Source organism: Nycticebus coucang, chromosome 7 (assembly GCF_027406575.1).
Source record: "Nycticebus coucang isolate mNycCou1 chromosome 7, mNycCou1.pri, whole genome shotgun sequence".
In the NCBI taxonomy this organism is placed as follows: Eukaryota; Metazoa; Chordata; class Mammalia; order Primates; family Lorisidae; genus Nycticebus; species Nycticebus coucang.
Genome location: NC_069786.1, coordinates 68,328,153 through 68,343,039, shown reverse-complemented (window position 1 = coordinate 68,343,039; position 14,887 = coordinate 68,328,153). Strand labels below are relative to the sequence as shown.

Below are 14,887 nucleotides of genomic sequence, written 5' to 3'. Positions count from 1 at the left end.
ATACTGCTGGAGAGGGTTGTCAACTGGTATAATCACTTTGGAAAACTGTTTGACAATATAAAGTCACTCATTCAATTCTAGGTATATTCATAGTAAAAATGCATACAGAGGTGCACCGCAAAGACATATACAAGAATGTCTGTAATAGAAAAAAAATGTGGAGGCAACCCACATGGTTCAATAAATCATAATGAATTCCTAAAATGGAAGACCACATGGCAAGCAAAATGAATGAACTACAGCTACGGACAATGATATGAAAGGATCTTTAAAATACAAAGATCACGCTGTTTAGGAATCTATACATGAGGGGCAAAACTACAAAGGAAAGCAAGAAAGTGAACAATACTTAAGATGAGATACTGGCTACCCAGCAGATGAAAGAGAACTGGCCAGGTTCTGAGTATCTCTTCCCAATGTTCTGTTTTTTCTTTTTAAACATAGATATTTGCCGTATAATGTTCTATTCTATTTAGTACATAAAAACTTTTTAAAAAATGGTCTCTAGAGTAGTAGTTGGTAGGGAGGAGGCAATGTTCTATTTTTTCTTTTTAAACATAGGCATTTGTATAATCATTCATTACATCGTACAATTGTTTTGCACATGTTTTTTTCTATACATTTCATAATAAAATGCTGCAAGGGAGGGAAGAAAGAAGGAATAAATAAGGCCAAAAGGAGAAAACAAACAAAAAAACAGAAAAAGCATTCTTTTTTTTTTTTGAGACAGTCTCACTTTGTTGCCCTCAGTAGAGTGCCACGGTGTCATAGCTCACAGCAATCTCAAACTGTTGGGCCCAAACATAAAGTCACTTGATTCTCTTGCCTTAGCCTCCAGAGAAGTTGGGACTACAGGCACCTGCCACCACATCCGGCTATTTTTAGGGACAAGGTCTCGCTCTGGCTCAGGCTGGTCTCGTATCTGTGAGCTCAGGCAATCCATGCCTCGAGCCTCCCAAGTGCTAGGATTACAGGCATGAGCTACCATGCCAGGCCCTAGAAAAAGCATTCTAGTAATTAGGTTTCTGTATATTATGATGTAAGAAATTTGTAATATTTATAAATTAAATGTTAAATTCAAGCATTTTTTCAATCAATGAAAATAAGAAATCAGAAATAATTCACAATTCTTACTGCACAGTGAAAACTATTTAATAGCAATAGTTGTCTATACTACATTTAACTGACTAGGTGATGGGAAATTCGTATCAGCAAATTTTATAAATAAATTCTTATAATTGTTCTACTACTGTAAACTAGTTAGCAAATACTCTTGATGGCTACTTATATATGTTCTTATTCCAGAGCTTTTACATTGATATCTGGGGCAACCATACTGCTTATTGAAGCAGAAAAAACCTACTAAATTTTTTTAGAAGGAAAACTGTACTTTTTTAGGAATGTTAAAATAATAATCAAACAGCTGACATATTTGTAGCAATTTACAAAGTAACCTCATACATACTATTTAGTTTAGCGCAACAACCTGGACCAGGTAAGGCAAACTGGGAAGATACCCTTGTACTTAATCATTCAGGTAAATCCTCCCCAAAACGAACCTGGAAAAAAACAACACAAAAAACACACACACACACAAACCAAAACAGCTGAGACTCAAAGAGATTAAGGAATTTGTTCAAGATCAAAAAGTTACAAGTAGTAAATCTGGGTTTCAAACCTAAGCCTATTTTTTTAAACATACACAAAAATTGACACTTTAGTACAACAGCCCCCCATGTATCCACCATTCAGCTTCAACAACAGCCAACTCATGGCCCATCCTGTTTCACCTATAACCACAGTCCTTCCCACTGAATTATTTTGAAGCCAATCCCAGACATCCTATCATTTCATCTGTAAATATTTCAGTATGTATATCTAAAAGATGAGGACTCTTTCTTTTGATTTAGTAAGATAATATTATCATACAAAAAATGGTAATTCCTTAAATCATAGAATATTTGGTCATTCTTTAGAAAACCATCCTCCTTTGTCACATGTATTTGTTCTAACTAAACAAATAAAGTCTACTGCTTTTGACATGTCTCTTATGCAAGTTTTAATTAATTCCTCTATCTCTTATTTTTCTTTTTTTAGGGGGAGGGGTTTATTATTATTAAATCAGAACTGTGTACATTAATGTGATCATGGGGCACCATACACTGGTTTTATAGACCGTTTGACACATTTTCATCACACTGGTTAACATAGCCTTCCTGGCATTTTCTTAGTTATATCTCTTATTTTCCATGTAAATTATGGTTAAGGAATTCAATTTGTTTATTTCTAGCATTTTCCATATTCTATAATTCACTAGTTGTATCTTGGTGGTGTCATTTAACATGTTTCTCCATCCCTTGTATTTCCTGTACTGTGATATTAAACCTAAGGACTTGTTCTGATTTTTGTGTGATATTAGCAGTCACTGATGGTCAGTAACTAGATCTATTATTTCATTAGGGGGTTGCCAAATGGTGATATTCAATCAGTCTTTCTTCATTCATTGGCAGAACACTTGTATTAAAAAAAAAAAAACAGGGCGGTGCCTGTAGCTCAGTCCGTAGGGTGCCGGCCCCACATACCGAAGGTGGCGGGTTCAAACCCAGCCCCGGCCAAACTGCAACCAAAAAAAAATAGCCGGGCGTTGTGGCGGGCACCTGTAGTCCCAGCTGCTCGGGAGGCTGAGGCAAGAGAATCGCTTGGGCCCAGGAGTTGGAGGTTGCTGTGAGCTGGGTGAGGCCACGGCACTCTACGGAGGGCCATAAAGTGAGACTCTGTCTCTACAAAAAAAAAAAAAAACAAAACTTTCTTTCATCCACAATTTGGTGCTCCTGAGGGCTATTTCATACTAGAAGACAAGTTAAAGGTACAATTCTTTCCTTCTACGTAACTAGTTTTCAAAATAAAATCCTAGGACTCTATAAGTGACAAATTCAGTATTCTTTTTCTTTTTATTGTTGGGGATTCATTGAGGGCAAATTCAGTATTCTTAATGAGAGATTAGAGAAAAGATCTATCTAGACTATTTCCATATAAATAATTTCTACAGGAATGAGTCAGTGAAACTTAATTTCATTTTGAAGTAAATACACTATTCAAAATCCAGTAAAACAGAAATATTTTACCAATTTTTTATCAGAAAGTAAAAACCCAGACTTACTGGAGCATATATCTATCTTCTCAAGCATTTTTTTTCTCACTCTGTCATTTTGGGGGTGGGATGGGACTGGGGGAATAGAAGGAACAAGACAAGACTGCAATTTAAAGGGAGAAAAATTCAATTCCAAATGCATTTTTCTTTAAAAATGAAACCCAAAACCAAAAGAAAACAGGTAAAATTAGCTATTGAAATTACGGCCCTGTGAATCAACCCTTGCTCCCTACATCTGGCAGCACTTAGCTCCCCAAGGGCACGCTTGGTGTCCTAGGGCACCGCTACACATGTTTGACCAGCCAGGCAACAACAAAGGACACAGGGGCTATAAAAAGAGGCAGCAGGTAGCCATCAGGCAGGCCAAATGGCTGAGGCACTTTGACAAAACATACAATGAAGCAACTGGTTATTCCCAGGGCTGAAAAGTCAACTAGGCATTCGAATTCTACAACATGCCTCTTTAAGTCACTGGGTTACTTCTTTGTTTTCATCAGGTCCTCAAATCCTCCCTTTTCTTTCAGACCCTCAATGAAAAGCATCAGAGATGAGCTATATAAAGCCACCTTGTATGCTTGCCAAAAACTCATCTGAGAACTTAACTAGACTGTTTTCTGGACTCTACCCCCAGAACATGCATGAAAGACATCTTCCATCTTATTATACAATACCCATTTTAAAATTCAGATAAGTACAGAGCTAGGGTTTTAAATACAGGGCCCCGTCTAAGCGAACAGGATGGGCTTTGCCTGCCTTTTCTATAGCCTGAAGCCCTCTTGCGGTGTCCTTGGTAGGGCAGTGTGTCTCCCTTCTCTTCCACTAAGAATCCCTCTCCCTCCCTCTTCCTTTGGTGTCTGTACCAAGACTATTAGAAACGTACCCAACCCATTCCTTCTAATACAACTTTACCAAAACAAAGGAGTAATAATTCCTATTAAATTAAGGCTTTGGGGGGATACTCTTTTAACCCAAAGAAATAATTGTAATATATAGTTAGAAATTTTATGTTATGTTCTAAGTAGGCTATAGAGGAGATATTTAGACGCCCGTGGACCTTTCCAGTTATTTCAAATTATACCATTTGTTAACAATCTGTTTTGCAAATATGAAGCTCTGGGGGATAAAACTATAAACATCTTTGGTCTCCTAGTATGATATTTCTGAATTATGACTTTTTGGAAATGATGAGCACATAGGATAAAATATTCCTAAAATGTCATTAAGTCATTAATCCTCAAAATAATTTCTTAAGAGTATACAACAAAAGATGTTTTAAATATATGATATATACATATATATGGGTATCTTTTTTTTTTTTGAGACAAATTCTCACTTTGTCACCCTCAGTAGAGTGCCATCGCGTCACAGCTCACAGCACTTAGAACTCTTGGCTTAAGCAATTCTCTTGCCTCAGCCTCCCAAGTAGCTGGGACTACAGGCACCCACCACAACACCTGGCTGCTTTTTTTGTTGCAGTTCTCATTGTTGTTTAGCTGGGCTGGGCCAGGTTGGAACGCGCCACCCTTAGTGTATGTGGCTGGCGCCCTACCCACTGGGATAGGGGGGTCACCCTATATGAGTATGTTTTTAACAGTGGAATTAAGACTTTTTTTTTTAATAAATGGATCCCATAAAATTAAATAATTGAAGAAGCTAAATATATTTTCATTTTTAAATACAGAAGAAAGTTAAATAATAGCCTTTCTTAAGAAATAGAATATTTCCTGCTAATTGATGTTGCTCCAGTGTCTCTAAGACAAAAGGCAAAAAAAGTAATTGCTACTGCATTACTACCCTGTTTTCCCGAAAATAAGACATCCTCCGAAAATAAGACCTACTGACAGGAAAGATAAGACATCCCCTGAAAATAAGACCTAGCACATCTTTGGGAGCACACCTTAATATAAGACACTGTCTTATTTTCGGGGAAACAGGGTATTACTCATGACTTTATTACAAAACTAGAAGCACGTCAAGGATTTGAATTCAAAAAGACATACTTTCCAATGTTAGAGTTCATGGGTGAAGAATGCAGAAAGGGGTTTTGCACACTTCCCTGGATCCCCTTACTTCTTGCCTGCTTTAGTTCATGTCCACCTCTGCAATGCATTTTTTTAAATGTAGGTTTAAAAATGAGCTGTATCAGGGCGGCGCCTGTGGCTCAGCGGGTAGGGCGCCGGTCCCATATGCCGGAGGTGGCGGGTTCAAACCCAGCCCCGGCCAAATTAAAAAAAAAAAAAAAAAAAAAAAAATGAGCTGTATCAGGTCTAGCCAGAGTGGCTCAAAACAGTAATCCCTACACTTTGGAAGGCTGAGGCAGGAGGATCACTTGAGGCCAGGAGTTTGAGACCAGCCTGGGCAACACAACGAGACCTGCCTCTACAAAAAATTTAAAACATTTTCAGGCACAGTGACGTGAACTGTAGTCTCAGCTACCAGGGAGGCTAAGGCAGGAGGATTGCTTAAGCCCAGAGTTCAAGGCTGCAGTGAGCTGTGATCTTGCCATTGAACTCCAGCCTTGGTGACAGAGCAAGACCCGCATCACTATATTAGGGGCAGTTATTGTCTTTGTTATGGAGATAACAGTGTTTTCACTTACCTGCTATTCTGAAAAATGCTTGCTTGCCATATGTGCTCCTACTATGAGGAACTCCAAGACTAGAAAACATAATCCCTAGCTCTGCTTCACTGTGATATGGACAGCTTCTTAAAGCTTTTGCCTAAACAGTATTTTATAAGTAGGAAAGAACTAAAAGATGATGGAGTTTTTCTAGTTCAAGGGGTTTTTTTTAGGTATATTTTTCCACAAAAATTAAATATATGGTATTGAGATGGGATATATATGTATATGTGTGTGTGTGTGTGTGTATATATATATATATATATCTAGAGAGAGAGAGAGAGAGAGAGAATCTTGTTGTGTTGCCAGGTTAAAGTGCCCTGGGGCAAGTATAACTCACTGCAATGTCAAACCCTAGACTCAAGAAATCCTCCTGTCTCAGTCTCACAAGTACCTAGGACTATAGATGCATGCCACAACCCGCAGCTAATCTTTTCTTTTCTTTTCTTTTTTTTTTTGGCAGAGACAGGGTCTCATTCTATACCCAGAATGGTTTTGAACTCCTGAGCTCAATCAATCCTCCCACCTCAGCTTCCCAAAATGCTAGGATTACAGGTATGAGCCACCAAGCCTGGTTAAATATATTTTAAAAGCAGATAAATAAGTACATGTGTAACTATTGGCAATAGTAAACTGTATGTCCAAAGGTGACACATAATCTGTGGAGTCTGATTGAGTATCTCCTCATTTGTTATGGTTTGACTGTATACTTTAACTGAATTTTTATTCTTCTATTTTCTACTGTGTTCAGTCTGTGCTGTATCTGGCAGACTAAAAATGGTCTAAAAAGTTACTTTACAATAAATACATAAAGTAACATATCAATCACGACGAGTTTATGAGAAAATCAAGAATCAAGTTAGAATACATTTTTTTGTTTGTTTTTTAGAATACATTTTTAATGTCCTTAAATTATTGAAGAGAATGCATATCTCCGATGGGCATTAAAAATAAGAACTATCTTTCCTTTTTTACTCCCAACAAACTGCTTTTCCACCATAGCTTCAAATTTTTGTGCATCTAAATCTATTTGCTATATAGGTCACAGCAAAACAAACTTCTTTTTCTATATAAGTCTTTTCCTTTCATTGATGCCCATGATACTATATTATTGATGAATGAAAAAGCAAGTTGCAGGGCATGTACAACATGATTATCATTAAGAAACACACACACTGGTTTGCACATATGCAGAGTTAAAAAAAGTCTAGTTAAGGATCATTACTCAAGTTTTCCTGCTTAAAACTCTTCACTATTTGCCAGGTGCAGTGGCTCATTCCTGCAATCTTAGCATTCTGGGAGGCTGAGGCCAGTGAATTGCTTGAGTTTAGGGGTTTGAGACCAGCCCGAGCAAGAGTGGAGCCTGTCTCTACTAAAAATAGACTAGCTGGGCTTCATGGCAGGCACCTGTAGTCCCAGCTACTGGGAGGTTGAGGAAAGAGGATTGCTCAAAACCAAAAGTTTGAGATTGCTGTGAGCTATGATGATGACCTGGCATTCTACCCAGGGTGAAAGAATGAGATTTTTATCTCAAAAACAAAAACAAAACTCTTCACAGTTTGCGGACTGTTTTTTTTTTTTTTTTTAACACATTAAACAATTTTGTTTCATTAAAACAAATGAAGTTCACACAATTCTCTTTAAAAAAGTATTTCAAAATCCACTGTATCTTATTACCTTAACATGTAATTGGTAAAACAGTTTACTTCTAAAATTCAAGATATTGCCAACTGGTTTTTGAACACAGCTCCAACTCCTCCTGATGGCCTCAGAGAACCTGCATGGTCTGGCCCCATCTCTCTCTCTGGCCTTGCTATCACTGTCACTCAGTGTCCCACAGCCGCAGGGCCCCCTTTCTGCTCCTCAGACACATGAAGTGCTTTCTCAACTCCTCCTGTGCTCTTTCACCAACTCCTCCCATCACAGGCCTGCTCGTGTACTTCAGGACTCAGCTCAAATTTCACTTTATCAGCAAGGCCTCTGGGACTCCTCTTCCTAAAGTGGTCCCCCCAGTTAACTCACACCCTTTTGACTTTATTTCCTTCTAAGCACTTCTCCCATTCCATAGTTATCATGTCTATTTGTCTGTGTCTTATTGTTTCCCTTATGAGAACAACTCTATGAGGTCTGAAAACCCAGCACCCAGTCCATCTGGCACATTTAATCATTCTCCAGATCAGGAGGCTTACAACCGTGGGAATCTATCCCTGCCTTTCTTGAGGTCCCTTCATCCTGGTAAAGTCCTTACCATTTGCAGCTAAATTTTCTTCTTTTAGAGTCTAACTCTTACAACTGGGACTTTACTTTCTTGTCCACAGGAGACACAATAAGAGGTAAAAAAATTGTTACCAGAAAAGCTGTAGATGGGAAAACTTTATGCTTTAGTACAAATAACATCTGAAGTTAAATTAAAAGAAAAAAAGCTTTTTTGCAATTATGAAGTCAGAAGAGAAAATGAAATACACGTATGCATATGTATAAATTATATATTCATATAATCAAATATACACATGCTTACATACATAAATATAGTTGTGCATCACTTAAAGATGGGGATGCATTCTGAGAACTGCATCATTAGGTGGTTTTGTCATCGTGTGAATATCATAGTGAGGATTTACACAAACCTAGACAGTAGAGCCTCCTACACACCTAGGCTATATGGTACAGCCTAACACACTTAGGCTACAAACTCTACAAACATATTAGCGTACTGAATGTTGCAGACAATGGTAACAAAATGTATTTGTGTTAAGGCACTTGTTTATTTCAATATATCTAAACACAGAAAAGATACAGTAAAATTACAGCATTAAGGCCGGCACAGTGGCTCATGCCTGTAATCCTAGCACTCTGGGAGGCTGAGGCGGGTGGATTGCTTGAGCTCAGGAGTTTGAGACCAGCCTGAGCAGCAGCGGGATCCCATCTATACTAAAAATAGAAAAATGAGTGGGGCATTGTGGCGGGCACCTGTAACCCCAGCTACTTGGGAGGCTGAGACAGAAGAATTGCCTGAACCTAGGAGTTTAAGGTTGCTGTGAGCTATAATACCACAGCACTCTAGCCTGAGGCAACAGACTGAGACTCTGTCTCAAAAAAAAGAAAAAAAATTACAGCATTATTTTCTTATGGGACCACAGTTATATATGTGGTCAATCACTTATGCAGGGTATGACTCTATGTGGGCATGTATGTGTGTGTGTGTATCTCATTTACCTATAACTACAAGGTAACACCTGATGCCTAATTCTAGACATAGATGTGGTTTTATGTATTAGGTTGGGAGTTTTTTAGTTTTTATCACCTACCCAATGTCTGACATACAATCTGCAGTCAGTACATTTGTCGAATGAAAAGAGTAAGTCCACTCACTCAAGTTTCTGGAATCTATCAGGATATAAGATCTCGGCAAATTTAACCACATTCTTCTAGCCCCTCTTCTAGACACATACGTATAAATAACCCTTCACATTGCCCTGAAGAATGTGAGAGACTGGAGTGTGGTTACTGCTGTATGTAACAACTGCCTATCCCTGACCCAGAAAACATAGGTTTGCTGTCAGGACAGAATAAATAAATACAGATGTTAAAAACTCACCATCTTCCCTCAGGATGGGATGGTGGTACCGAATTGGTGCTTCTAGATCACTTGCACTTGTACCTGGTCAATTTGCTTGCAACTGTGATTTCACTCTAAGCCCCCAAACTTGCCATTTAATTGTGTGGTCATTCATCCATCTTAACAGTTTCAGAACCTAAAATATAATAAATGTTGGGGCCACTAGGACAAATTTTAAAGATTACTCTATTGTGAAAATGAAACTAAGGTATGAAAGCAAAAAAGCCTTTCTACTTTCTGTAGCAAATGGAATGTCTAAATACGCATCCACCAGTCCACTGTGAAAGCCGTGAAAGCTCTAAAAGCCTAACTCAGATAAGGAAAAGCCCAAGATGAGAGGAAGAGGTTCATGAGGGACTTACTACGTAAAAGGGGCTTTCCCTAAGGAAATACGGGCTCTCAGCAATGATCATCAATGGCTGTTAACATGCCAAAATGAGACAAACAAACACAGGCTTCCCAATAGATGTATATGACACTACCTAGGATACATTCCTGCCACAAAATTGAACTTGAGTCTGATCAAACTTCAGGATGGAAGTAATGGAACAACCAATCTGCAGAAAACAGAAGGGAAATGACATCATAGAGAGATGCAATCAGCAAAATCCAGACTGAAAAAATCTACAGAACAAATGACCTGGTTTCTTCAACAAATAAATCACAAGGAGGGAAAAAAAGAGGAAGGAGAAACCTATAGATTAAAAGACACATCAATCAAATGCAATATATGAACTATGTCTGGTTCCTGATTCCAACAAATCAACTGTTGGGGTGGGGGGAAAGAGACAATCAAGGAAATCTGGACCGTAACATAATTGATACTAACAAGTTACTCTCTAATTTTGTAAGGTCTAACAATAGAGTATTTTTAAAGAGGATCTATATTTTAATATTTTAGAGATGTTTTACAGATGTAATGATGCGTCTCACATTTGTTTTCCACAAAGCATGTATGGAGAAGGAGTGAAGGAACAGTTAAGTGTAGAGGTGAATCATTATTGACCCAGCAACATAATGAGACCTGGTCTCTACAAAAAAAATTAAAAATTAGCTGGGCATAGTGGTGCATTCCTGTAGTCCCCTGGCAACTGGGGAGGCTGAGGCAGGGGGATTGTTTGAGCATAGGAGTTCAAGGTTACAAAGAACAATGAACTATGATGTTCCACTGCACACTTCAGTCTAAGCAACACAGTGAGACTGTAAAAAAAAAATTATTGAAGCTGGGTGAAGGGTCCATGGAGGCTTATTAATTGCATTGGTATCACACTAGGTGTTTATTAAAATGCAGATTTCTGTTCTCCCCTAGACTTACTAACTCAGAAAACCCAGTTAGGAACCCAAGAATTTATATTTTAATAAACTAGTGATTTTTATACACACAAATGTTTCCTACACAAATGATTCTTACATAAACTTATGTTTAAGAACCACTGGTTGGGCACTTTGTGTGTGGTTTTATTTCTCACTTTCCAAATGAGAAAATCAAAGGATAGAGATAAATTAACTGGGCAGAATTCACCCTGAAGGAACTGAGATTTTTGAGCCCCTCAGATCTTGATATTTAGTTTACTGTTCAAATACCAACTGAGCAACATGTCCTTATTTTAAAATATATTATCATTAGCTTTTAAAAGTTTGGTTCAGGGCCAGGTATGGTGGCTCATGCCTGTAATCCTAGCACTCCAGGTAGACTGCTTAAACTCAGGAGTTCAAGACCAGCCTGAGCAAGAGCAAGACCTGGTCTCAAAAAAAAAAACTGGGCATTGTGGCAGGTGCCTATTAGTCCCAGCTACTAGGAAGGCTGAGGCAAGAAAATTGCTTGAGCCCAAGAGTTTGAGGTTGCTGTGAGCTATGATGCCACAGTACTCTACTGAGGGTGACATAGTGAGATTCTGTCTCAAAAAAAAAAAATAATAATAATAACAATAATAATAATAAAAGTTTGGTTCAAATTCCACCAGAAGCAACTTACCATTTTGACCATTCAAAATTAAAACACACACACACACACCCATAATTATTACAGGTGTCCTATATAACATAACCTTAAAAAGAGAGCTCCAACAGGATGTAAGAAATAGCTTGGCACTCCGATAAAGTGGAGGTGTTCGTAGCTAAATCCCTGGGATTTGGCTGAAAACTGAAAGCCCATTTTCATTTGAGAGAGTCTTAGTATATAAGTATATAGTCAGGGACAGGGGGTGTCACCTGCTTGCTGTTGCATATCAGGAGGCCATATCCTTTTCTATGGTTAGTAAGGGATCTGAAGGCCAACTTTTATCTGCCAAGAGAGGTCACTGGGCTTTGCGGTTTGAGTTTCTCAGAGCTCTTCTTGTTAGTAAAAACACTCTTGGCTTCTGTACTTGGTAATGGTCTTTCAGCAGGTAACTAGAGAAAGTCTGAGATAGGCACATTTTTTCTGTTTATCAAAATGGCTACATTCACACACAGAACCCTTTGTGGTATTAATCCAAGTGGTCTAATTTGGAATTAAGAGAGGAATTAAAATGTAGGTACACAGATCCTTAAATGAGCAAAACTAAGTACCTTCATTTTTCCCCAATATTTTATGAAAAATTTCAAACACACAAAAAAGTTAGAAGAATTTTACAGCGAACACTTATACTTATTACCAGATTTTACAATTAGTGTTGTGCTATAGTTTCTTCTTTATTAGATTTCTAAACGTTCCACCATCCATACAACCATCCATCTTTTTCTTTTTGGATGCATTTCAAAGTAAGTTTCAAAGATCAAAATCAGTACCCACCCCCCACCATTCTTCAATATGCATATTATTAACTAGACTTCAATATATGTTTACAAGGTGTGTTACAATGTATTTTGAGGTAAAACTTATACACCATGGTATGTACAAATCTTAAGGGTACCATCTAATAAATTCTTACAAATGCACACAATTCTTACAAAACCAAACACCTATTCAAATATAGACATTTGGCCAGGTGCAGTGGCTCACATCTGTAATCCCAGCACTCTGGAGGCCACACAGGTGGATTGCTTGAGCTCAGGAGTTTGAGACTAGCCTGAGCAAGAATGAAACCATGTCTCTACTTAAAAAATAGAAAAAATACCCAGGCATTGTGGTGGGCACCTGTAGTCCCAGCTACTCAGGAGGCTGAGGCAAGAGGATTGCTTGAGCCCAGGAGTTTGAGGTTGTTGTGAGCTGTGATGCCATGGCCTTCTAGCCTGGAGCAACAGACTTAGTCTCGAAAAAAAAAAAAATTAAAATAAATATATATGTATGTATATATACATACACATACATTTTAAAAAACATTCTAGGAGGTTCTCTTTTCCCTCCCCAGCAAATCCCTACTTTTGCTCAGGACCTATGAAAATATGTGATCAGATACTTCCCTATCATCTGGTGAGGGTAGGGACTAAAATCACTGCAACTCTTCCCAGCTGGGACAATGCAGGCTAGAGAGAGATTATTTTTCTTATATCACATTAACATGACATAAGAACAAAAACTTCAATCCTTGGACAGTCAAGTTTAATGCTTTTTCCACCTCACTGTATACCAAATTTTCATTTTAAAACCTCTACATTAACTGAAATCAAATTCATGACTTCAGACTGTTTCTAGGCAAATAAACAATATTTTTAATATAACTTTTTATCAAGACAAACCTGCAGGAATAGCTAGTATAGAGGAAAAGAATAATAAATACATTTAAAAAGAGACTAAAAATAATTTGCATAAAAAATGCAATTAAGTTTAATTACATTACCTGCTAATATTCCCCCTGCAATCTTAAAAGCAAGTATTTGAAATGTATCCTAATGAAAGGGAAAGCCCTTATTAGTATATTACACAGATAAAAAACATACATTTGCTTAATATTGAATTTTTATTGTGACTCCACATCTAATACAACCCAGATTTCAAAAATTAATAATTCTGCTCGGGTGCGGTGGTTCATGCCTGTAATCCTAGCACTAGGAGGCCAAGACCAGTGGACTGCTTGAGCTCATGAGTTCGAGAAAAACCTGAGCAAAAAGCAAGACCCCATCTCTACTAAAAATAGGAAAAAAACTGAGGCAAGAGTATTATTAGAGCCCGAGTTGAAGGTTGCTGTGAGCTGTAACGCCACTGCACTCTACCCAAGGTGACAGCTTGAGACTCCATCTCAAAAAAAAAAAAAAATTAATAATTCTACCACTCTCTACTAAAGCAAAAGCAGTAAGATTACCAAGAATAGTCTTAGGATATCTGTAAATTACCAGTAACAGCATCTTTTTTCTTGTTTGTTTATTAATTGCTGTCATTCTTTTTGTAAGCAGAAATCACAAGATGTCAAACAAATTCTGCCAGGACCGTGAGTAGTAATAGATGTCTCTGCTTGTTTTTATTAAAAACAAAAAAATTTCCCTCTATTAATCACCAACCCTGGACAAGTGGGGGCACTGCTAGGATGTTCACCAGCCCCTAGGCAAGCATAGATGCCACAGAGAAAACCACAGAGCAAATGGGAATGCCGGAACACATTTTTCTTTAACTCCCTTAGGGATCTAGGGACTCAAAGTCTTAGACTCCCTTAAAGGGAAAAGAAGGATCATGTGTGGGGGGAGGGGCGAATCATGTTTATCAGTCACAACAGTTCATCTGGCCAGGATCCAGGTAGTCTGCAAGTCTAAATTTGATGAAATATAGGCGCCACCAGGTAACAGTAGTGGTCAGGGAGCTTGCCAGAAACCCGTAACTCAAAACTAAAAAATGAAATTAAAAGAAAGACTGCTTTAGGTGGGCGATTTCTTTCTTCAGGATGCAATAACTGCAAACTACAAAGCTGAAAGAACAGACAAGTCTTTGTGTGTTTTAAAGGTTCTCCTTTCTGATGTGACACAACATCTGGGCCAGAAAAATATACGCAAACATTTTCGAGCTTGCATTTCAATACCGAACTGTATGCGCCAGCACAAATGGCTCTCCTCTTCCTCCTCTCCTCTTTCTCCACTGCACATTCTGCACAGGGTTTGGCCTGAGCGAGGCCAGGAGGTCTTGGGTGTATCCGGAGGGCAGGTACTAGGGCAATGGTGGCTGAGAACACTGCTGACCCTGTCCTGTCAATAAACCTTAACCCCGACCTGCCAAGCCTCTGAGCCGCTCTTCTCTGTCTAGCCTTTTCTCTAAATGTTCTAAAAATGACTCTTCATTTAAAAGTACCTTTGTGTAAACACCCCACAGGAACTGACAGTCATCAGAATTGCCACACAGTTTTAGTTTTTAAAAAGTGCAATGAAAGTCTTTCATTGTGGTAGGACTTTGAAAATAGTTTCAACTGCTGTGCAAAACAATACTCATCAGAGCTTAGTTTATTTTGCAGGTGACATTAATTCTGATTTTTAAGACTGTTTGCAATGAAATGTTAGATCTTTTGATTAAGTTATTTGAGAGTTTAAGATGAGAGAATGATTTTCCCCACAGGAAAAGATCGCTTCTCTTACTTCTAAGCACCCCAGGGAA

The 14,887-nt window shown here is 38.2% G+C and overlaps 2 protein-coding genes across 5 annotated transcripts in view; one reads left to right on the top strand and one right to left on the bottom strand.

The window, feature by feature from the left end:
* SLC25A12 (solute carrier family 25 member 12) overlaps nucleotides 1-14,887 on the top strand; it is a 302,640-nt gene that overhangs the window by 43,923 nt on the left and 243,830 nt on the right. The gene's annotated exons all lie outside the window — the stretch shown is intronic.
* METAP1D (methionyl aminopeptidase type 1D, mitochondrial) overlaps nucleotides 1-14,887 on the bottom strand; it is a 77,778-nt gene that overhangs the window by 41,170 nt on the left and 21,721 nt on the right. Inside the window, exon 1 of one of the 4 annotated variants that reach the window (XM_053596502.1) lies at nucleotides 1,466-1,535. The exons of the other annotated variants lie outside the window; for them this stretch is intronic. The gene's annotated coding sequence lies outside the window, so the exon portion shown is untranslated. Of the gene's footprint in view, nucleotides 1-1,465; nucleotides 1,536-14,887 lie in introns of those variants that run through there. 4 annotated transcript variants of the gene reach the window in all.